Source organism: Eublepharis macularius, chromosome 16 (genome assembly GCF_028583425.1).
Source record: "Eublepharis macularius isolate TG4126 chromosome 16, MPM_Emac_v1.0, whole genome shotgun sequence".
Taxonomy (NCBI): Eukaryota; Metazoa; Chordata; class Lepidosauria; order Squamata; family Eublepharidae; genus Eublepharis; species Eublepharis macularius.
Window position 1 is genome coordinate 13,428,064 of NC_072805.1, and position 22,146 is coordinate 13,450,209.

Sequence of the window (22,146 nt, forward strand, 5' to 3'; positions counted from 1 at the left end):
TGTCACAATAAAATGTTCAGATTCTTAAGTGGCCCATCTAGGGTAGATATAGAGCCATTAACACCTATGTTTCACCCGTGAGAACCACTGGGAACAGCACCAGCCCCAGGGTACGTTTTGGGGTATTTAAGCTGGTCTCCCAGGCCACATGGGCACGTGCCATTCCTATCCAGACTCCTTGCTGCCTCTTTCCTTGGGTCTAGTGCAGGCATTAGACCACCTCATCTCGCTGCTACGTCTTTGCTCCACGCCGGGATTGTGAGTACACCCAGTTCCATCGCTCTCAAGTGGGCTTCCCCGCGAATGCACCCGTCTCTATTTTCCTACTCTGTTTTCTTAGCTCTTGTGTGTAATCTTGTAAGTGTGTGCTAGTTCAGGCATACGAAACACTATCAGTAAAGACACGTTTATTGTTATTTAGTTTGCCTCTTTATTTCACGAGTGTCTGGAGAGGGACCCTGGTATAGTTGGTTAAGACCCACACTACATTAAAACCCAGGCTGCGCACTAATTTCCCCATTAAAATAGAGCTTGAATGTGGAATGTGGATTGATTTTTGTAATACTTTGAAATATTTATCATTATCTATTTAAGCACGAAGTCACTTTGCAGTTTATAAAGTTGATAAAAATTGGGTTGCCACTCTTTGTATTTGGTTACTTACTGGGGGAGCCTCTTTGGGGGTTGGAGAAGAAAAGTAAACAGTCCAAAGAGGCAAAAAAGACCAAGTTCTGTAAGGTAATCTCTTTAAAAAGTACAAGTGCAAACTAGGTGTAGCTTATCAGAGTTCAAAGCTCAGAATACATCATTTATCTTAAAACCTACATGAGAGATGGAGTGCCGTACTGGTGTGTCTGCTCAGGACACCATCTTGCCAAAACAGGAGTACGAGACTAAACATATGGAATAATTATGCACAATTATGTATTGATTATAAAAAATCTGGAGTGCTATATATAAATTTTAAACCAAAACCACAACATGAAATTCAAAATGACTTAGACATCCCAATATTTCATAAATCATTTAAAAACCTTAGTGTAATTAGTTCAAAGAACTTAAACTCCAGTAGTTAAATTTTCATCCAGTGATTCGACAAATAAGATGTTAAAAGATGGTCCCAAACATAGCTTACAATTATGCATAGAATCAGTGCTATAAAAAAGATGGCATTGCCAACATTAAATTATTTATTTCAAACATTTCCCATAATAATTGAACCAAAATATATAGTTAAATGGTAAAAGAGACTCACCAATTTTATTTATCAAAGCCAAAGGCCACGAATTACAGACTTGGAGACAAAAGAGATCAGATCAAGGGGGCTGATGAGAACCCAGTATAAGTAAATACTATGAGGCAAAACAGTTGGCAGAAGTGCACTCAGATGAGGTCCTGGAGGCACCTCGACTGATTGTTTTGGGTGAACTCAATATCCAAAACTGAATGTTTCACATCAGGGCCAGCCCTGGACTTCACAGCTTCCTTGGCAGTGCTCGGCTTCTCTCGGATAGTGACAGACCCCCACAGATGAAAGACTTATTCTTTTGCACTGAATTTTTTTTTGGGGGGGGTCTTTCTGGATGGGTGATTCAGCCTGAACTGTGGTCTGACCACTGTCCAAAGGAGGGCAACGAAGATGGGAGGGGTCTGGAGACCAAGTCCTATGAGGGAAGACTGAAGGAGCTGGTCATGTCTAGCCTGGAGAGGAGGCGACTGAGGAGTGACACAACAATCCTCTTCAAGTATTTGAAGGACTGTCACATAGAAGATGGAGCAGAGTTGTTTTCTGTTGACCCAAGGGGTCAGATCAGAAACAAAGGTTCGAATCAAAGCGAAAGAGTTTTCAGCTAAACATTAGGAAGAACTTCCTGACAGTTAAAGCGGTCCCTCAGCGGAACAGGCTTCCTCGGGAGGTGGTGCTTTCTCCTTTATTTGGCGTTTTTAAAGCAGAGGCTAGATGGCCATCTATCAGCAATGCTGATTCTATGACTCGGTATGAATTTAGGCAGATTGTGAGTGGGAAGGCAGGAAGGGATGAGCCGGTACTTGGTTCTCGTGGCCCTTTCTTAGATATCCAGCGTAATGCCAATCACCAGTTGGGAGACAGGAAGGAATTTTCCTGTGGGCCAGATTGGCCAGGGATCCTGGAGCTTTTGTGCCGTCCTCTGGGCATAGATCAGGGTTCACTGGGGAAGGTGGGCAAGGATAGGTGTGAATGTCTTATGTTGTGTGGGAGGCTGGACCTGATTACTCTTGCGGGTGTCTTCCACCTCTATGTTTCTATTTCACTGAATAGCGACAACAACAAAAGGGAAGCTCCCGGAAAAAACACGTGAAATACAAACCAGAGAGCAATGCAAATCGTTATATATCAAATTATTTTTATATAATTAAAGTGCAAAAGTGCAAAGTTGCGCAACACAATTCACGGAATTTTCACTTGAATAAAGAGGTCCGTCGCAAAGAGCAATCACAAATTCATATATATACAATCAAGGGTGGAGAGTGCGCAATCAGGGGAAAGGCAGTCCATGTGTCCAGAAATGGAATTAATAAGACAAAACTAGCCGACGGGCATCAGCTGTTGTTCTCAATTCCCGTTTCGGTTCTTCTTCCAGGGCTAGTATTCATGGGCTGGTAAGTAAAATTACAATGATGAATACTAACTACATATCCCGTATGCCAATCAAGAACACTATTCAAAGGATTTATACTCACTCTGCAATGCCATCTCTCCTCACTCCCCACAATAATTTCAAGCGCAAATTAATCGACAGATGGTCTGCTCAACGACCCGCCCCATTATTTATAGTACCCGCCCTTGGTCACATGATGTACAGAACAATCAGACCACCCCGGCAAATACTTATACTTACAAAGATGCTTAAAGAGTTAGAAATCTTTACACCCGCCTTGAAACAATTCCAAATGGTCATTTGTAAAGACCAACAAAGCTGGAGGATCACCAAAGGGGTATCCTATCCCAAAAAACAGGAATAATCTATTGATTGATTCAATCCAGAAGGGCTTAAACTCTTCAGCTCAAAAATCCATTTACTCTCAGATTGCAAAAGTTTGGTGTTACATCCAGTATCTAATACTTCCAAAACTGAGAAACTATGAGCAGAACCACAAGTGACAAAAGGCACAGATTGGACACTTGTCAGCTTCCCTCAAGTTTTGATGGGAAATGTAGGCAGCTTGGCGGAATGTTGGACAAGTGACAGTTGAAAAGTCCATTGGACAGCAGTCAGAGAGCGAAGCGGCGAGACCAGGATGCCTACATTTCCCATCAAAACTTGAGGGAAGCTGACAAGTGTCCAATCTGTGCCTTTTGTCACTTGTGGTTCTGCTCTATGTTTCTAGAAACCTACCTGAGCAGAGCCCTCTTCAAGGATCCCCCTGCAAAAGGGCCTCCCTGCAGAAGGGCAAGATCAACAGCCAGCCTCTCAGCCCCACCCTTCTCTGTGCCTGAGGTACTTAAGAACGCCGCTTCCAGGAGCCTGAGCTGCCAGAGAGGAAGGGAGGGAGAAAAGCAAACACCTCCCTGCCTGTGAGAGAGAAGCCAGCCTCTCAGCCCCGCCCTTCTCTGTGCCTGAGGTACTTAAGAACGCCGCTTCCAGGAGCCTGAGCTGCCAGAGAGGAAGGGAGGGTGAAGAGCAAACACTTGCCTGCCTGTGAGAGAGAAGCCAGCCTCTCAACCCCGCCTTTCTCTGTGCCTGACGTACTTAAGAACGCTGCCTCCAGGAGCCTGAGCTGCCAGGGAGGGAGGGAGGGAGAAAAGCAAACACCTGCCTGCCTGTGAGAGAGAAGCCAGCCTCTCAGCCCTGCCCTTCTCTGTGCCTGAGGTACTTAAGAACGCCGCCTCCAGGAGCCTGAGCTGCCAGGGAGGGAGGGAGGGAGAAAAGCAAACACCTGCCTGCCTGTGAGAGAGAAGCCAGCCTCTCAGCCCCGCCCTTCTCTGTGCCTGAGGTACTTAAGAACGCCGCCTCCAGGAGCCTGAGCTGCCAGGGAGGGAGGGAGGGAGAAAAGCAAACACCTGCCTGCCTGTGAGAGAGAAGCCAGCCTCTCAGCCCCACCCTTCTCTGTGCCTGAGGTACTTAAGAACGCCGCCTCCAGGAGCCTGAGCTGCCAGAGAGGAAGGGAGCGAGAAAAGCAAACAGCTCCCTGCCTGTGAGAGAGAAGCCAGCCTCTCAGCCCCACCCTTCTCTGTGCCTGAGGTACTTAAGAACGCTGCCTCCAGGAGCCTGAGCTGCCAGGGAGGGAGGGAGAAAAGCAAACACCTGCCTGCCTGTGAGAGAGAAGCCAGCCTCTCAGCCCTGCCCTTCTCTGTGCCTGAGGTACTTAAGAACGCCGCCTCCAGGAGCCTGAGCTGCCAGAGAGGAAGGGAGGGAGAAAAGCAAACACCTGCCTGCCTGTGAGAGAGAAGCCAGCCTCTCAGCCCCACCCTTCTCTGTGCCTGAGGTACTTAAGAACGCCGCCTCCAGGAGCCTGAGCTGCCAGAGAGGAAGGGAGCGAGAAAAGCAAACAGCTCCCTGCCTGTGAGAGAGAAGCCAGCCTCTCAGCCCCGCCCTTCTCTGTGCCTGAGGTACTTAAGAACGCCGCTTCCAGGAGCCTGAGCTGCCAGGGAGGGAGGGAGGGAGAAAAGCAAACACCTGCCTGCCTGTGAGAGAGAAGCCAGCCTCTCAGCCCCACCCTTCTCTGTGCCTGAGGTACTTAAGAACGCCGCCTCCAGGAGCCTGAGCTGCCAGAGAGGAAGGGAGTGAGAAAAGCAAACAGCTCCCTGCCTGTGAGAGAGAAGCCAGCCTCTCAGCCCCACCCTTCTCTGTTCCTGAGTTACTTTAAGAACATCTTGAAGTGCCTCAGTTGCATGAATTAATGTTGTGCTCACCAGTTGTTGTTGTGGGGAATGGAGAGTAGGTTGGATGATGGTGGACATAGGGAGGGGGGCCAGCACGGGGTCAGAGATCCCAGTCCTCTGGGGACGTGGGAGGTAAGACGGTGGGAGCTGGTCTCAGTGGAGAACGGCATGGAAATATGGAATGGCTTGGTGCCCTTCTAACCTGCGTCCCATCCTGAGAAACGCTGGTGACGCAGCTAGGAAAAAGAACCTTCCTTCGACACTGATGTGTTCCAATGCCAGGTCCAGAAACAATAAGACCACAATGATGCAAGATCTCTCTGCGGTGAGTGATGTGGACCTGGCATGCGTGACCAAAACCTGGGTGCGGGAGGGTGAAACAGTTGCCCTGGGTGAACTGACTCCCCCCCGCCCAGGATATTCGGTCCTCCACCTGTCCCGAATAGGAGGTCGGGGGGGGGAGGGGTGGCAATCCTTGCCCAAGAGTCTTTCTCTTTCAGGCCACTCCGCACCCCTGAGATCTCTGGCACTGAATGTGTAGGCCTAGAGTGGAGTGCCGAGGAGAGTTTGGCTATCTGTCTGGTGTACCGACTGCCTAGCGCACCAGCAGATAGCCTGTCGCGCCTGCTAGAGGTGATAGCGGGGTGGGCCTTGAAGTACTCCAGACTGATGGTGCCAGGGGTCTTCAACATCCATTTCGGTGATGCCTCCTCTGTGCAGTCTGCGGACCTGGTGTCTTCCATGGCAGCACTGGGACTCTCCCTACTTGTGTCGGCCCCTGCACATCAAGCAGGCCACACGCTAGATTTGATCTTTGGGATGGGGTTTAATGTAGATCTGGAAGTGGGAGAACCAGTGCCGTGGTCAGACCACTCAGTCCTGACGGCTTGGATGGGGATACCACCTCCCCCCTCGCAAGGGCAGTGAGCTGATTTATGCTCACCCGCAGAAACTTATGGGCCCGATTGGGTTCCAGAATGTTTTGTGGGATCCAGTGCTCCACGGCGGTTCATTAGATGAGCTGGTGGAGGACTGGCAGTGCCGGCTCTCTGAAGCCATTGACAAAATTGGCCCCTGTCACCCTCTTTGCCCCCGTGCAAGACGGGCTCCCTGGTATACAGAATCAAAAAGAGTCAGAGGACTCTTTTTGATTTTGCCACTACAGACTAACGCGGCTAACTCCTCTGGTATACAGAGGAGCTCCGTCAGAAGAAGCGGGAGTTAAGACAGCTTGAGCGAGTGTGACGATGATCTCGGGACGAAGAGGCAAGATCATCTTATAGGACGTTTATGAAAGCCTATGAGGTGGCAGTGAAGGCTGTGAAGAAAGAGTTTTATGCAGCTCCATCGCGTCAGCTAGCTCACGCCCGGCAAAATTGTTTAATGTGGTTTGGTCATGGTCTCCTTGCCAGAGAAAGGCCGTCAAATTTTGAATTTGGATATTAGCTGTGAGGCTTTGGGGAGCTTTTTTGCTGATAAAATCTTGTCTTGCTGCCGCAACTTGCCAGCCACAGTTGATTCAGTGAATAAGCTGGAGACCCCTTGGCCGTCTTCAGGGCCGATATTTGATCATTTCAGCCCACTCTCTGGGGAGGAAATTGACAGGACCCTGCGATCAGTTAGGCCCACCCCATGTCCCTTGAACCCATGCCCTTCATGGCTGGTAAAGGCCAGTGCCGAGGGGCTACGGTCCTCTCTGGAGGCCATTGTTAACCTATCCTTAGGCGCCGGTGTTTTTCCTGGGCCATTAAAGGAAGCTGTTAACCTATCCTTAGGCGCCGGTGTTTTTCCTGGGCCATTAAAGGAAGCTGTGGTGAGGCCTCTTTTAAAGAAACCATTGCTGGACCCCACTGACCTGGTCAATTACTGCCTGGTTTTGAACCTCCTGTTTCTGGGAAAGGTGATTGAGCAGGCAGTGGTGGAACAGCTGTGGGACTTCCTGAAGGATGTCTCGGCCCCAGACCCCTTCCAGTCCGGGTTCTGTCCGGGACATGGGAAATTGTCATCCTGCCACCCTTTGGTGTGCGGGGTCCCACAGGGAGCAATACTCTCCTCTTTATTGTTTAACATCTATATGCGCCCCCTTGGCGAGTTGGTGCAAAGTTTCAGACTTGGGTGTCATCAATAGGCAGATGACACCCAGTTGTATCTGATGATGGATGGCTGGCCCGGCTCAGCCCCAGATATCCTGGAACATGCTTTTGCAGCCATGACTGGTTGGTTGAAGCAGAGCCGGCTGAAACTGAACCCGACGAAGACAGAGGTCCTGTACTTGAGCCACGGGGGATTAGGTTCGGGACTCTGGCTCTCAGCCATCGATGGGGCACTGTTAGTGCCAGTTCCGAGGGTTAAGAGCCTGGGGGTGATCTTGGCTGCCTCCCTGAAAATGGAGGCACAAGTCACAGTGGCTGTTGGGTCCTCTTTTTTTCCATCTGCGGCAGGCCAGGCAACTTGTCCCTTACCTGTCAACCCGTGACTTAACTACAGCGATCCAAGCAATGGTCATCTCTAGGCTAAATTACTGTAACTCGCTCTACGTGGGGCTGCCCTTGAGCCTGACCTGGAGATTACAGCTGTTACAAAATGCAGCGGTGCGTGTTACTACATGAGTGCCAAATAAGGTGCATATAACACCATTCTTATGCGAGCTGCATTGGTTTCCAGTGGAGTACCGGATCAGATTCAAGGTTCTGGTATTGACCTATAAGGCCCTGTGCGGACTGGGACCAGCGTATCTACGGGACCGTCTCTCCCCATATATTCCCCAGAGGACACTCCGATCAGGGGACAAACAGCTGTTGGTGGTCCTTGGCCCCGAGGAGGCCCGCCTAGCCTCAACTAGAGCCAGGGCCTTTTCGGTCGTGGCTCCCACCTGGTAGAACACTCTGTCTGCTGAAATCAGGCCTGGCAGGCCTGCATGAGAGAGTTGTTCTGCCAGGCATGTGGCTGAGGCTGGGCCTCTGCTGGCCTGGAAAAAAGGGGTGTGTAAAACCCTCCCTGTGAAGGCTGTCCACCATCCTGTTTTAAATGTGTTGTTTTTAATGAACATGAACTTTTAATTGTATTTTTAATTGTACTTTTTAAATATGTTATCCGCCCTGAGCCCGCTCGCGGGGAGGGCGGAGTACAAATTTGAAATAAAAAAATAAAAAAATATATTCAGATAGGGGCATCCTCTGTTTCAGCCCCCACCCTGGTCTGCCTGAAGAGGGCAGGAGAGCTCCCACTCCCTGGGCTTTCCACGCATTATGCAAACCCGAGGTATTCAGGAGGGCTCTTCACACGTAGCAGGGCTGTACTGAAGGGAGACGGTTCAGAAAGATGCTCCGGTCAAGGGGTGGGGGCTGTGGACTATCCTGCTACGTTCTCTGCATTGCTATCAGAATGTGCTTACTGTGTAATTTCTGCTTTGCTTAGCATGTTGCATTTAAATGCTTATACTTTGTTTCAGGTTTGTTTCAGATTTCTGCAGTCCAAACCTGTCACCCTTTTTATTGGATGCTCCATCATCTTGGCTGCATTTTGCTCACACTGTACCATCCGTCTTGTGTCTCGGTGAAAAAAGCGAACTAAACGTGATGTATGTATAGGAGGAGGGAGGAGGCCGTAGGGGTAGGAGAAAGAGATGCCCTCCTCCCCCCAAGATGCACAGCTCTTCTGCAAATTCTACCTGCAGGTTGACACAAGAATGGTGGAAGGACCTGATAGAGGCCCAGAAGACAGCAGGACGTCAACAGACCTGGCACAAGTCCTCGTATTAAAGTTTGCAGTGCACCATCCTTAGGAACTGCTCCGGTGCGACGGCCAGGCAGGCTCCAGATCCATGGAATCGTCTTTCTCCTCCCTCCTACAGACGAGGCCCTCATCTGCCCACTTCTTCCACCTAAGGAAAAGCCCACTGAGCTCAGAGCCACAGAAGGAGCTCCACAAAGCAGTTCTTTCTGTTTTATTAGATGGTTCTGTTGGAAAAGGAGGACTCAGCGCCGTCCCTTTCCTCAGGTTTCAGAGGGGGACAAACCAAAGAGTTAGAAGGATAGAGAGGTCAGGGCACTCCGTTGACTGTTTGCTGTTTACTGCTCTGGCTGTCCTTTGATATGTAGATTGCTGTTCTCAGAATTTCCTCCTCCTGACTTCCTCCCTCTCACTTCTTCTCTTCCTGGCATTGCTCCAGGCAACACCTCTCTCCTTCTTCTCCCTCCATCTTGGCAGCACGGATGCAGGCCTTGTCCTGCCATCCATGTCCATCCTTAGACTAGATAGGTAGGATTTGTTTCTCTTCCTTTCCTATCAGAGCATGGAGTTCCTACATAAAGAACTCTCATTTCTTTTCCAAATATAAAGCTAAGTGTATGATTTATTATTTTCTCTCCTGCACACACACCCCAGCCAGCAGAACCATCTCACAACTACCTATAATCACGGTTCCTATGCCAAACGATAGAGGATGGGAAGGACGAGATCTTGAAGGACTTTGTGCTTCCCACTTTCAAGGGGGTTCAAAGGCACCTGGTAGACTTGGTTAAAAACCAAGCGGTTGTCCTCATCTGGTGCTGCTGGTAGAGACGTAAATTAATGGAGCCATAGAAAACCCTTTCCCCCAACTTCTTTTTTCAGGTCTTCTTTTTTCCACCTGCGGCAGACCAGACAACTTGTCCCTTACCTGTCTACCTGTGACTTAACTACAGTGATCCAGGCAACGGTCATCTCTAGGTTGGATTACTGTAACTCGCTCTACGCGGGCCTACCCTTGTGCCTGACCCGAAGATTACAGCTGGTGCAAAATGCAGCGGCGGGCATCATTATGAAAACACCAAATAGGGTGCATATTACACCAATATTGCGTGAGCTGCATTGGTTGCCAGTGGAGTACCGGATCAGGTTCAAGGTTTTGGTACTGACTTATAAGGCCCTGTGCGGACTGGGGCCAGCGTGCCTGAGGGACCGTCTCTCCCCGTATATTCCCCAGAGGACCCTCCAATCAGGAGAAAAGACATTGCTATCAGTCCCTGGCTCCAAGGAGGCCCGCCTGGCCTCGACTAGAGCAAGAGCTTTCTCAGTCCTGGCTCCTACCTGGTGGAACGCTGTCTACCGAGACCAGGGCCTGGCAGGATCTACCATCTTTCCGCCGGGCCTTGTTCCGCCAGGCGTATGGCTGAGGCTGGGCCTCCACTGGCTGGAGGATACAACATCTACTCCCCTCCCTATGAGAGCTGCCCACCACTGCTCTGAGGCTGCTGCCTTGCTCAACTGCACTGTTGCACTTTCTGTAATCAACGATGTTGCCGCCACCAAGAAAAGAGTGCTGCTGTTTTCAATATCTTTATATAGTGCTTTTAATGTTTTATGTTTAATGTTTAATGAAATGATTTAAATGTTTTAATGTTGCTATCCGCCCTGAGCCTGCTTGCGGGGAGGTCGGAATATAAATACGATAAAATAAATAAAATAAATAAAATAACTTCCTTTAGCCCAGATGGCCCCCTACCTTAACACAGCCGATCTGGCTCCCTGGATCCACACCACAGCAACATCTCGATGAGACAGCTGTGTAATGCCCTCTACACAGGCCCTTCCTCAAAGTCAGCTCCGGGTGGGGTATGGCATCGCAGCTCAATTACTATCAGGAGGGAGGCTGAGTAGGCATGCTACTCCTGTTCCTCAGGCACCCGGGAGCTCTTGTCACAGTGCCAGGCAGGCACCAGTTACCCGTAGATTACCAGCTCAGTTCAAGATTTTGGCTGTCACATGCAAAGCCCTTCGTGGCCTCCTCGGTCCCTCCTGTCTGCCTCTCCCCATGTGCTCCACCATGGCAGCTTCACTCACCTAAGCAGGGCCTTCTTCAAGCGCCCCCCTGCGAAAGGGCAAGATCAACAGCCATTCATATATGGGCAGTCTCTGTCTCAGCCCCCACCATGTGGAATGGCCGGCCTGAAGAGGGCAGGAGGGCAGGAATGGCCGGCCTGAAGAGGGCAGGAGGGCAGGAATGGCCGGCCTGAAGAGGGCAGGAGGGCAGGAATGGCCGGCCTGAAGAGGTCCCTCAGCTCCATCCTGGTGGCTGCTGTATTTGACTTACTCTGGACAATCCATCTTACCGTTGCCAGGTCTGCCTTTTTTCATATTCAACCGGGCAGGCAACTGGGACCTGGCCATAGTAATCCATGCAACAGTCACCTCCAAGCTAGACTACTGCAGCTCTCTATGCTGAGCTGCCCTTGGGCTTGACCCGGAAGTTACAACTGGTCCTTACTGGAACACCAATCCGAGCGCGCATTCATCCTGTGCTGTGCCGGCTGCACTGGCTCCCAGTGGAGTCCTGGATCCAGTTTAAGGTGTTAACCTTGGTGTTTAAAGGCCTTCACGGAGTGGGACCGGTGTACCTGCGGGACCGCCACTTTCATTACGTCCCCTGCAGGGTGTTGCGCTCTGCAGACAAGCAACTCTAAACTAATCCTAGAGGAAAAGATGATGGATCCACCAGTGCAGGGCAATCCATTCCAAAAAGACGATCTGGGAAGGAGGACAGGAGAACTGGGGCAGGGGGTGGAGAGAAGGATGGCAAAGCAGAGCCGTGTGTGGAAAGAGAGGGGCCAGGGGGGCACAGGATGGTGGAGAGGGGAGCACATGATGGCCCTCATGAACAACCAACAACGAACATGTACATGACAGGATCATGTTTGTCAATGTTCATTGTTTGTTGTTCATGGATGGCAACGAACAACGAACACCATGTCTGTTTTTTTTCTGTTCACTCCCATGTCTAGTCTTCTTCCAGTTTTCAATAAAGATGTTTATCATAATAAAGAGCTGTTACTCTCAATATACAATACAAAACACCACATTTATGGCTGCCGTTACAGTGTGCTTGTGTGCTGTGGCTGGAGCAGAACACCTCTTAATGATAACAGCATAAATCCACCATGGCCTGGATGTGCCATCTGCTTTTCATTCATTCTGACTGCAGTGTTCTGTACCAGCTCTAGGTGCCAGACAGGTATAACTGAGGGTTATTGGCATTAACCTGAGTATCTTAAACATTCAAGAAAGTGTGGGTCACTCTGCCCCAGCGCTGACTGAGGTGGGCCATTGTGAGGCCCTGTGCTGAGCAAGGTGCACCATTGTGAAGTCTTATGATGAGTGTGGTATGGTGAGTATGGTTTGGTGTGTGAGTGATGTGGGGAGAGCGGAGTGGAGAGAGTGGAGTGGTTTGAGCGGAGTGGAGAGAGTGGAGTGGTTTGAGCGGAGTGGAGAGAGTAGTTTGAGCGGAGTGGAGAGAGTGGAGTGGTTTGAGCGGAGTGGAGAGAGTGGAGTGGTTTGAGCGGAGTGGAGAGAGTGGAGTGGTTTGAGCAGTGTGTTAAAGAGCAGTGTGGTGGAGTGGCTTTGTGACAGTGGTGTGGTGATAGTGGTGGTCCAACTTCTTAAGCTTGACATCCAGATACAGGTAAGCACCCAATTTCCACCTTAAACACTTGTGAAAAACCAAGGGGAAGGATAGGAGGGTTGCTGGGGCTCTCCCATGTTTTGCAGAGAGGTCTACATGCCTGGTCCTCTGCCCATTGGACAGAAACTGTGGGTGTGGGTTGGTGGCTCCCCTGAGGCTGGAGATGCTGACCTGGAGAAGCTGATGGGAGATATGGAAGCAGTACAAGAACGATGAGCTTCACTTGAACCAAAAGGGAACCAGGCAGCTCGGACATAACGCCCTGAAGGTGGTAGAGCCACTTCTAAACTAATCCTAGAGGAAAAGATGATGGATCCACCAGTGCAGGGCAATCCATTCCAAAAAGACGACCTGGGAAGGAGGACAGGAGAACTGGGGCAGGGGGTGGAGAGAAGGATGGCAAAGCAGAGCCGTGTGTGGAAAGAGAGGGGCCAGGGGGGCACTGGATGGTGGAGAGGGGAGCACATGATGGGTGTCTGTGTGCCGATGCTGTATGCCAATTCTGGAAGCCTCCGAGCTGGGCGCTAAATGACAATTTCGACAGGGTGGGTGTCTCAGAAACATGGTGGAATGGGGAAATGGAAGCAGCCAAAATGTTTGGGGGGATGAACTCCCCCACAGAGTCAGTGTGGGTGGAGATTCTGGGCCCTAGGAGTTACTTGAAAGGGTGTGGGGGTACTATCACCTACCTCATCAAACCTTTGAGGCTGATCTAGAGCTGGGAGGGGGCTGAAGCCAATGATGCTGAGATCCTGGGTGACGTCAGCTACTTTGATGTTGGCTCGGTAAACATGTACTCTATTCATGCTGTAGCAATGAGATTCCTTCACATCATAAAGGACTCTGCCCTGGAATGGTTGATCACAGAGCCAACCAGAAGGGAGTGAGTCAAACTTGGTTCTGAGTGAGGCCTAGGACTTGAGATTGTTGTAGGAATTGGGACCAGTGAACTCTTGTAGAAAAGAGCAAGAGTCCAGTAGCACCTATAAAACTAACAACATTTGTGGTAAGGTGTGAGGTTCCGTGAGCCACAGCTCATTTCTGTCTGCTACAGATAGACTAATACGGCTACCCATCTTGATCTATTAAATTCAGTGATTCCTGTCAATGGAAATTTACCCCTCAAATCCCATTTGATTTCAAAAGAGGTAATGTTAGAAAAATGAGAGGAATAGTTAGAACGAGGCTGAAAGTGAAACAAGAGAGTCAAATCCTTAAAAAATGCTGCGAACCTATTTAAAACCATGCTAACTGCCCAATGTCCACCTCCGGAGAAAGCCATCAAGCCATTCTTCTTGGGGCAAAGAGGACAGCTTGTCCCACAGAGCTTTTCGCCCTCTAACTGGGCGCCCCGGCCATGTGCTGTGTGTGTGGGCTCTGGATCCGTGAAACACTGGTCCATGAAATGCTGGCCTTTTTGCTGCTGTCTCCTTGGAGCCCTATCTTCAAGACTCGTAATTACTGCCCTCCCCCTTTCCTCCTTGATTTTTAGTTAGCCTGGTATGCGTGCTTTGTGTGGCTTTTGTATGTTTGCCCTTTTTACTTCTCTGTAAATAAAAAACCTTTCCGGTTGAACACCTGCCTGATTTATCTGAGACTTCTCTAAGGAATAATCCCGATAAACATAGATGGAGAATCCCAGTTACCCACCACTCAATGTGTTTCTTTAACTTAATTCCCCCAACTAATGAGAAGACCTCCTATTTGGGTTCTATTCTGGGGTGGCAAGATGGAGAGAGAGTGTGTGTGCACGTGAGGGAGATGGAGGAGGAGGAGGAGGAGGAAGATTCCCCAAGACTCTTCTCTATGCTGCTCTGGGATGTGGCATCTGGGGGTGTGGCTATGCAGCCACCCAGAGCATGGGGGGCAGGAGGAAGGCATGGGCAGCATGGAGAAAAGGCTTAATGCAGCCCTGCACACCTCTGGCAGAAAGGGCCTCTGGTAGCAGAGTTGGGAAAGACCATGGAGAGCCCCTACCGGGGGGGCTGGAAATGGGCTGCCCCACGAGAAAACAACCAGCAGGTTCACTTTCTGTTCAGACACCGAAACTCAGAGCTTGGGGGGAGGGGATCTGGCTGAGCCACCTGCGACGGATGCCGAGAGATGCAGGATGCATGTCCTGCCTCTGTGGCTGCAAGACGGAGAAGGTGAAGACAGGATGGAGAAGGAAATCCCTAAGAGTCGTGTCTGCATGTCTCAGGGATCGCTCTTGAGTTCCCCTCTGTAACCAGAGACTAGCAGGCTCTCTTCACGTTACAAAGTACTTAGGCATGCTCGAGTGAACCTCATTTCATGTGCCCCCTCCAACTTCACTTGCACTCGCTCGCACAGTCACACTTCCATTTGCTCCCCGTGAGTACACTCATGGGTCTTCCTCAACTGCCGAAAGTATCACAGTTTCCCCCATTTCCCACATCCATTCATTGAAATGCCCATCTTGACAGTTTCTCACACCTTAAAGAAATGTGAATTGCCAAGTCAAAGGCGCGGCTAAATGGACACCCGTGTTCAGAGGTCGTGCCCTCTGAATGCCAGTGGCTGGGGCAACATCAGGGGGGAGAACTTCCCTCTGTCCCTCTGCTTTGTGGGTCTTATGGGGTAACGGGTTGGATACTGTGGGATCTGAATTGTTGACCTGATCCTTAGTCTTCGGCTTTTAGCTTTTACTGTTTCACTAACGTTTAATTATTCTTGATGTTTTATTCCAAGCCACACAGTCGCGCCCGACCCTCGGCTGCTCCGCAGATCGTGCCCCTCCAGGCCTTTCTGCCCTATAGCGCGTCGAGGGAGATCACAGAGTCTCGCAGTGAAGTTTTTGCAGGGTAGTTCACCGTTGCTTTCCCCAACCCAACACACTTAGCCGTACGACAGCCACGAATGGTAAGTCATACGTTGCCACCCCCTTGGCACTTTGAGCCGGTGTGGGATAAGGGGGTGATGTTTTATTGCCTTGTTATAAATTCCTTTATACGCTTGTTTTAAAATGTAGCTTAAAATGTGTGAAATAAATGTAGCTAGTACTAAAATTCCTTATACTCTTCCGCAGGCTATGTACAAGTCAAGAGCTGATGGTTATTCAGCCCCTAAATCTGGGGTAAGTACTGTAAAAAGGATTTGACTTCTGCTTTCATTGTATACATTGTAATTCACCATCAAATAATTCTCAAATGTTTGATGACTTAATGTTCCCAATATAACTGGTCTATATATGCTTGACCATGGAGAGGGTGTTACCGGAAGTGGTCTCCTAACGATTTGGGGGGTGAATTAGCAGCAAGGAGAAGGCTATGCGAGAGGGGAAATGAGTGGGATCCTCCACCAATTTTTATGGGGTCCCTTCCCAAGGAAACTGACGAGACATGGGTGTTCTTCAAATTAAAGATCAGTTTTATTTAAGAGGAAACCTTCACGCACACACACACACGGCAAATTAAACAGTTTACACAAGCACAAAAGAGTCCTAGGAAATTAGCCAGAGTTTGGAACAGAGTGTGGGATTTGGGGTATAGTTAGCATCAGAGGAGAAGAGGTCCATGGAGTAAGAGGGCCTGCATAGTTGGCCTGGAGAGGATCCGAGGGTCTCTCTGAGGGAACAGTAACAGGCGTGCACCATACTGCACAATTTGGCTGGGGCAGAGCCAGTATTTTTATAGGGAAAATAGCCCCTTAGGCTGGAGAGTGACTGCAGCCTGGTAAGACAAAGGACTTTAAAGGTCAACTCCTGGGATGGACCTTGATTGTTGCTACTGGGACATGAGAAAGAGGTAGCTTGCTAGCTCCCGGTGCCTCACTAAGAAACTGTACTTTTGATTGGGTTTCTCCAGGGTGGGAGATTGAATTTAGAATCATGATTAGGTGTTCCAAGGAAGTGGCTAAACTTATCAGAGCTGATTGATGGTCCTTGATTGTGGGACAGGCTTTTAGCTAGGGCGTGCTCTGTGAGAATGAGGATGTTGGAATGTCAGAGGGAAATAAGGTTAGGCAAAGCCCTCAAGCACCCATCTTGTCTATAGAACCGCGCATTGAGGTGTGGGTGGTATCCATTCCTGTTTCAGAAATGGCTGGGCTGGGGCCCTTGTTTTTAAGGAATCCATAAAGACTTCTGCACAGTTCTCGTGTGTATATTGACATGTAGAAAATGTTCTGTTCCAAAACTAGATGAGCTTGTGTTGCATTTTTCTTGACTCCAATCCAATAACTCTCCTATCTTCAGGGTTCTGTGGCTCATTTGATGGACCGGCTTGCCCGAGCAGAACTCCTTGTAGAGCGGCTCCAACAGCAGCTGAAAGAAAAGGACAAGGAGCTCCGTTCTAAAGAAGAACAGTTTAAGGTATTCCTTTGGATTTATCAAGGTGGCAAAAATGTATTTCCTTGGCCTCTATGCAGTGCAACTCTTTCCTAAATGTTCACTGTCCATCTCCCCTGACCAAGGAGGCTTTCTCCCTCTGGTATGCTGCCTCCACCGGGGAAGCTGTGGTTGAGAAGGTGCATGTTGTATCCTCTCTCCCACTGACCTTGCGAGGTAGGGTGCTGGAGCTTCCTCTTGCCCGCCACCGCCCCTGGATGTTTCCCCCCCCCTTAGGCATCTCTCCTTGGGCCAGGGGGACAACTGCCTCAACAAGCGGTAGCCCTGGCTTTGCAGTCAGGGGTGCGAGAAGAATCAGTGCAAAGATCTCTAAGAAACAACTCTGTTTACTACAGCCCCCACTCCAGAGTAAAATGCAGACAAGGACTCAAAGTTACAAGATAAAAAAGTAAAGAGAGAATGAATACTAGCTAAAAGGAAATTAGAGTTTCTGAACATGAGCCCCTTGGGAACGGATGGGTAGAAGCATGCACTCATGAGGCTGATCTGGTCACATTGAGGCTAGACTACTGTAACGCACTGTACATGGATCTCCTCTCAAAGTCAGCTCAGAGACTCCAGTTGCTGAAGAATGCTGCGGCTCGGTTGTTATCAGGAGCTAGGTGGAGCATGCGCATGACTCCCACTCGGCAGCCACTCCATTGACTACTCCTCAGTTACGGGGCTCCATTCAAGGTTTTGGCTATGAATTAGAAAGCCTTTCATGGCTTCGGCCCCGCGTATGTGCAGGACCGCCTCTCTCCCCATGCTCCGCCATGGCAGCTTGGCTCATCTGCAGAGGGCCTTCTGCAGATGCAGCCCTGCAAACGGCAAAATCAGCTGCTGCCTGTACGTACACCTTCTCTGTGGTGGCCCCACCTTGTGCAATGGCTTGCCTGAAGAGGTCAGGAGAGCTTCCACTGTCTTGGCTTTTTGCAAGCTGGGCAAAAGTGAATTATTCAGGACAGCTTTTTTTACTCAGGTAACAGGGCTATGCTGTGAGAAATGGCTTAGAAAGATGCTTTGATGAAGGGCCAGGGACTGTATACTATGCTACTGGGCACTATCTGTTGATGTAGCTAAGCTCCTACTGGAAAATTCCAGCATCAAATCATTATGTTTTGTTTCAGCAATGGTTCATCTTTGTATTTGAAATTATGTTTCTTGTTTCAAATTCCTGGAATGTTTAGCCTATTGTACCATTTATTGGACATCCCAGGCATTGATTGCATTTATTTACACTGTATAGTCCACCTTGTGTCTCGATGAGAATGGAGGACCATAAATGACATAAATAAATGAAATATTGACTTAACTATTGTTATGTTCATAATTAGCAGTGATCTAGATTTTCAAACAGTGATCATAATTCTACTTTAAGTTTCCATAAACTGCCAAATTTGGTTGCCACTCAAATGTAAATATTTTCCAAGTGAGAACAGATGTTGTTATAAGCCAAGGGTTAAAAAAGCCCTTTCTGAATCGGTGTCTATAACACCATGTGCCTTCGATCTGAAGTGTTTTAAGTGCAAAAATTAGCCTTGTGTATTTGTTTATTTTCATATATATGTTTTGTGTGTGTATGTTTAACGACATATTCAGTTAAAAACAAGCTCTTAATAATCTTTAGGAAGAAAAAGCAGAATTTGAAAAAACAATAAACCGCCTAATGCTTCAGCTTAAATCTTTAAAAAATCCAAAGAAGACATGCTTTGAAAGTGATGCAGCTGAACAAAAAAGAGTGAGTTTTAACGTTATAATTTCAGATTGACTTTAAGATTTAGGCCTTTGCCGTTGCGACTTAATGGCATATACACACATGCATATTATCAAAATTTCCGTCATGAAATCCTTCAGATTATATAAGTAATTCTTTAAACGTTTAATCTCTTGACTTCCATAAAGTGCATTCCTGTACAGTTCAAGAGGAAATCAGTGGCTATATTTAGCAATTTAAACCCATTTCTCCTCCCTCAAAGAAAAATCATTTAGTCGTGGCCTTGCACCCATATATGGATTAAAAAATTAGGGAGAGAGGGGGATAAAATAAACACAAAAAGTCATGATGACCAAATTCTCCTGTCTGTGTTTGCCTGGGCAATCTAAAGCGACTGCTAAGATCTCGCAAGATTATCTTGTGAAATATCAGTTGTCATTTATTCCACTTTGCAGCTGAAGGAGGTGGGGAGGTAGATAAAGGAGAGAGAATGGAGGTGGGGGTGGACAGAAGGAGAATGGGCTGGAAAAGGTGAAGGTACGGAAAATCAGGAGGGGGGAGCAGATGTGAAAGGAGGTCAGGGAAAAAGAGATGGAGCAGGGGAGAGGACACGGCTGGAGAAAGGAAGGACACCCCGTTTCCCGTGACTACTCCTAAGCCCCGTTGAATAAAAGGTCTTTAATTCCTAGGCTACTGAGAAGAACTCTAAAAGACTCACCGGTTGAAAAATTAGCCTGTCTTATAGCACCGATGTAACATCAATAATTTTCTCTTGGTTTTATCAGAAGCTAAACTTCCATATTTAAATACTTTTAGGGCAGGAGAGATTGGAAGCCAGAAAGCACCGTGGAAAGGCTTCCTGAAGTGATGCTCCTCCCCCGCAAACTCCTGTGCTTTGAGGAACCAAGTGTTCAAAAGAACAAACAGCTTCCCACAAAGGTACTTCTTTATAACCTATGAAGACCCTATGAATGGAAGACCTCCCAAACATCCTAAACTTAACATACATGCTCAGATCCTGCAAATAGACTGATGTGGCTTCGTTTATTCAGTCAAGCCATCTCTTTTGCAGTCTTCCTCTTTCTCTACTGCCTTCCACTGTTCCTAGCATTATTGACTTTTCCAGAGACCCTTGCCTTCTCGTGAAATCGCAAGGAATGTATGGTCTTGATCTTTTAAGTTATTTGCGATCACGCTTTTTGAATATTTTTACAGGTTATGGACTTACTATGAATAATGTTGATGGTGGGAGTAGAAACTGTAGGGGAGAAGAGTATGCTTAAGCTATGAACATATATATATACACAAGTGCTCTCTTACTTAGCTGGAGGGGTGGCATATTGCTGAGTATGGCACAAACCTTTAATAGCTGCTGCTGCTATCAAACCTCTGTTGGTGACTTTCCAGTAAGCTCGATCAGAATTTAACAGTATCTGATGTTAAACCTAGCTGTATGATTTGCATCCTCCCATTTTAATGGTCTTTTCTTGAACTTTATAGAATAATATTCGGTCCGAGAAGGAGGAAGATCTGAAAAGGCGGAACAGGCAGCAGATCCTCCTACAGGAAACAAGATTTCCCAACAATGTGAGTGGGCCTTCAGTGAAAAGGAGACGCAAGCCGTGAGGACTCACGGGGTGGGGGTGGGAAATCTGTAGTGGTAAGGTGGGACATTTAAAAAAATGTGCCTTTCTACACACTGGGATATTTTTTACAGCAGATACTTCAAGGGAGCTCAGTGTCTTTTTTTAAAGGAGTTTTTTGGACTCCATCAAGGGCCTTGGTCTGAAAACGTCAATGGATCCAAAATACAGCAGCCCGGCTTCTGTCAGCGGAGAGAACTGTATCATTCCCGTGCCAAAGGAGGCTGCCCATTTGTTTCCAGAGACAATTGAAAGAGCTTTAAAGTTTCGGGTCACCATACTTAAAGGACTGCCTCCTCCCCTATTATATTGTGCAGCCTGCCGATCCGGCAATCCGAGTCAGGGATTTTGGCAACCTGCCTATGGAATGCCCTCCCCTTGGAGCCTCACCTGGCACCCGTTTTACTCTCTTTTAGGTGCCAGGCCAAAATGTTTCTGTTGTCGTGGGAGGATAAAATGTGGTCTCAGAATCACACACCCATATTGGTGGACAAGATCCTAATGTTTCATCCCAGGAGGGGGAAAAGTCTGGGGCATGGGGAAATAATTCTGTTGACCCAGGTTTTTAATTAAGGTTTTTAATTAAGATGGTGTTAAAGAGGCTGATCTCTGAACACCATCTTTGGATTGTGTCCTACTCTGAAGATGGTTATTCATTTTAAGTTGCTGTCTGCTTTTATGCCAGTGCGGGTTTTAATGCTAAATTTTAATGCACTATTATTGTTTCATGTTTTATTAGGTTTTATTCTGAAAGCCTACTAAGACAGTTCCCTGGAGAGGCAACATAACGTCTTTCTCAATAAATAAATAACCATTTGTTGTGGCCAGTGTGCTGTCTGACAGACAGGCAACACAGGCACACACGTTTTAAGGGCACATCTGAATGCTTTCAGGTGGACAGTATAAAAATAAATAATTGTGGGGTTCTGTGATACCCTGAGTTAAACACAAACTTGTTTCCAACCAAGATGAGTTCAATGAAATTCATTGATACAGCTCACATTTTTAGTTTTTAATGCTTGAAGTTATAAACACGTTTTATTGTTGGCACCGTACTTTAACATTGCATCAGCTTTATAGAGATTTGGTTTTTGTTTTGTTTTGAAGATTCAGGCACATCAAGATCTTCTTGTAAAGAAGGAAAAACAGAGTCTGGCACTTGCACAGAAATGTAAGTAACAACTCTTTAAATATAATTCAGCAGTTGAGTGTTCCTGGCCTCCGAGATGAATCCTGCTTGCTGCTACATTGCCCGATCGGTTTGTTCATCATATCAGCCAATGTGTTCATGGCCACAGGTTGCAACACAAAAATCAAGTTTTGTAGAGATTTGGATTTTATTTTGTTTTTAAGATCCAGGCATTCCAAGAAATTATTTTTAAAAGGCCAGTGAGATGATGGCACTCACTCAGAAACGTAAGTAACAACTCTTTAAATCGATTGCCCAATCGGAAGCTAGTGCTCACGTAGATCAGCTCAGGGAAACTGCAGTATAATGTGGCCGGAGAGTGTTCTGGCCTCCTAGGTAAATACAATTTGCGGCTGCAGTATGAGATTGCATTGTCCATCATATCAGTCAACGTGTCCGTGGCCGCAGGTTGCAACACAAAAATCAGGGACCCACCCCTTTGTGACTTTGCAATGGAGCAAAAACTTGCTTCCAAGGTACAGATCCTCCTTAAGATTTTTACATGCGGTTTACCTAAAGTCACGAACAAATCACATACCGTGTTCATAGCCACAGACTGCAACACAAAAATGACACATCTGCCCCTTCAGGACGTTGACATGGCACAAAAAGAGGTTTCCAAGGCCCAGGTACTCATAATTTTTAAGGGGGGAGGGTCACCCCAACCTCAGCATCAAATCACATCTCGTATCCATGGCCACAGAACAAAATGCAGAAAACAATAGGAAAAAAAGAGAAAAAAACCCAAAATAATTAATAGGATATAAAACAATAAAACATGTAAGGAAAAAAACACCTCTCTGGGTGGTTCCTTAATTTAGCTTCAACAAGGCCCATCACCCCTTCCCCCAGCGCTTTGATTGACTCTCTCTCTCCTTCTCTTCACTTTCAGTTGCCAGCAAGACACTCAAAGATGAGAAACTTCCTACAATTTCTGGAAGGGGACTTCA